Genomic DNA, 3114 nt, shown 5'->3' on the forward strand with positions numbered 1-3114 from the left:
GAGGCATACCTTCTGTGGCTCTCTGGATAGCTACAGACCTGTGCAGCGCCTAGCCTGGAGGCGCCACACTATACAGTGCAACGCCTAGCTCGCAGGCGCTGCACTGTAGAGTGTGGCGCCTCCAAGCTAGGTGCTGCACAGGTCTGTAGCTATCCAGAGAGCAACATAAGGTATGGCAAGTTACAGACCTGTGCAGCGCCTAGCTTGGAGGCGCCATACTATACAGTGCAGCGCCTGCGAGCTAGGCATTGCACCGTATAGTGTGGCGCCCCCGAGCTAGGCGCTGCACAAACACTTAGCAAATTTTTGCCTCAAACTGGAGGCCTACCTTCTGTGGCTCCTCCCCCCCTCTACTGGGTCATTTTCAGCCACAGTTCAACAATTCGTATAAGAAACATTAAGGTTCAAAAAGGGTTCACCACAGACATCATTTCTTAGAAAGGACCATCACAATAAGTTCCAGTTTAACATAGAGCTACCACCACTCCAAGTTCAACGACATAACAAATTCCACATTACAGGTACGACCACTCCAAGTTCAACGACATAACAAATTCCACTCTAAGTTCAACATTATAAAAAAATGACGATGACTAGTGCTTTCCACGCTTGCTGGCTCCTCCCCCCTCTTGACGCTTATCTTCTTCACCTTCCTAGGAAGAGGAACCCGCTCCGGCTCCGGCTCCGGCTCCGGTTCGACATCTGTCGGGTGGTAGGTGCGACATAAGCCAACGGGTGGCTTATCATGGTGGGTGCCAGTAAGACGTCGCCGGTGCCTGGAAGCGGGATGAGGCGAAGACATGCACGCCGGCGAATCTTACCCAGGTTCGGGGCTCTCCGAGGAGATAACACCCCTAGTCCTGCTCTGCGGGGTCTCCGCATGATCACTAGATCAGAAAGAGTAGCTACAATCGCTCCTAGAGCTGTTGGGTTCAAGGGAGAAGAAGAACAAGGCTAGCTCTTGCTTCTCTCTTTCTATGGTGTGTGTGTAATGCTAAGAAGCCAACCCTTTGCATGGGTGTCCCGGGGGGTTTATATAGGCCTACCCCCGGGGGTACAATTGTAATCCGGCTGGGCGCTGGTCCCAGCCGTCAGTGTCTACGCTCGCCGGCTTCTCCGCCGGCCGTTGGGGCCCGCCGACTGGTAGGTCCCGCCGGCTGTCGGCCTCTTGGTCGACAGGCCGGCCCCACCGCCTAGGGTCTTGTCGGCGGCTGCTTACTGTAGCCTCGCCCCTGATGACGAGGGCTCCGTCGAGGTAAGCGTGGCTACAGTGTGCCGCCTCGAGGGCTCTCACTGTAGCCTTACCTCGTCTTGTCTCCTTAATGTGGCACATGCTTCAAGGGAGGGGGTAGCCGGCTTCTGGGGGTCGGCTACGCCCTTGGCCGACTGGGAAAGGCCGGGCCGCCTTCGCGCCTCTCTCTGGCTGAAGGGGCCGCCGCCCGTGGGCCGTACTGGCGTCTGTCGTGGGTGACGTTGAGGCCAGCATGGCTACAGTGCCGAGCCGGACGGGAGATGGCCGTCCCGTACGGCGTCCTGTGGCCATGCCTGCCCCGGGCTTCGGGGGTAGTGGGCCGCACTGTGGCCACACCCCGTCTTGTCACCGTTATGTGGGTGTAGTTTTGGTGGTTGCGGTCTTGGCCGGCTCCTTGGAGTCGGCGCTCTTCGTGGCCGGCTCTGGGGAGTCGGCATCCTCTATGGCCGGCTTCCTAGAGTCGGCCATCCCGTGGTTATCTTGGGGGGGAGGTTGTTGAGGCTGGGTCGCCTTCTAGGAGTCGGCTTTAGAAATAGCCGACCGGGGAAGGCGGCCCAATGCTTGAAATGCTTGAAGGCCCAAAGGCCTGATAATTTTTTGGAAGAGCCAGGGGCAGTCGGTTAGGCTACCCGTGGCCATTTACTCCGACAGTAGTCCCCGAAGCTGATTGGGCTTCGAGGTTGGGTAGGAGTCGAGAAGCTCGGTCAGCTTCCTATCTTGACAAGCTGGCATCTGGGAGCCGGCCTTGGTTAGGCGCGCCGTCTTGGCCAAAAATTCTGGAGTCGGAGGGCGGGAGCTCGCTAGCGCGTGCGCCGGGCCGCGAGCCGGCCACTTGCCGCCTGTGAACCACGTGGCCCCTCTCGGCCAAAAAGCCTGCCAGCCCACGCGCGCGACGGGACGTCGCCGCAGGGCGGGGGCCCGCCACGTCCACGCCCCGGCCAAGGCGTGGATCCTCTGTAGCCCGAAACCGCCCGCATATCTCCCTGCGGCAGTTTCGGCACGCCTTTAGGGCGTAATAATCGCGAGGCGTGGGGGGAGTGGGTGCAGTTAATCCCACGTCTCACCCCACGTCCGGCCTCCCCGGCTTCACCTTGCGAAGCTATAAGTAGGGGGAGGGGGAGAGCGGCAGGCTCTCGCACGCTCCTCCTCTTTCCACCATCTTCTTCCTCCTGCCCTTTCTTGCAACAGCGCCTCGCCGCCGCGCTCTTCCACCACTCGTTCCTCCGCTGCCGCGCTCGTTTTCACCATGCCTCCCGCCACGGAGCAGTACGGCGGGGACTGGGACGGCTCCAACGTCCACGAGGATCACGTCGAATTCCTCCGCAAGACGCGGCGGCTGCCCGGCGCGGACAAGGTGGAGGTCCGTCTCACGCCGGCGAAGGAGCTTAAGCCGGAGCCGCGGGAGGGCGAGCGGGTGGTCTTCCGCTCGCATTTCTTGCGCGGCATCGGCCTGCCCGTGAGCGCCTTCTTCCGCTCTTGGCTCGAGTTCTACCAGCTCCAGCCGCACCACTTACCCCGAACGCGGTGGTGCTGCTGTCTGCCTTCGTCACCCTGTGCGAAGGCTACCTCGGCGTCCTCCCTACCCTCGAGCTCTGGGGGGAGTTCTTCCAGTCCAAGCTGGGCACGCGTATGCAGGGCGTGCCGGCTCAGACTGGCGCCTTCATCGCGATGCGGAGGGTGGCTGCCGACAACCCCTTCCCCGTCATCACGCTGATCCAGTCGGTGAAGTTATGGCAAAAGTCGTACTTCTACGTCAGGAACGTCGCCCCGCAGGGCGACTACGTCAACCTGCCGGCTTACATAGCCGGCCCACCGGCGGGCAGGCGGCCCCAGTGGTCCTACCGGGCCGTGACGCTGACGCC

The sequence above is a fragment of the Triticum aestivum genome, chromosome 6D (assembly GCF_018294505.1).
Source record: "Triticum aestivum cultivar Chinese Spring chromosome 6D, IWGSC CS RefSeq v2.1, whole genome shotgun sequence".
NCBI lineage: Eukaryota > Viridiplantae > Streptophyta > Magnoliopsida > Poales > Poaceae > Triticum > Triticum aestivum.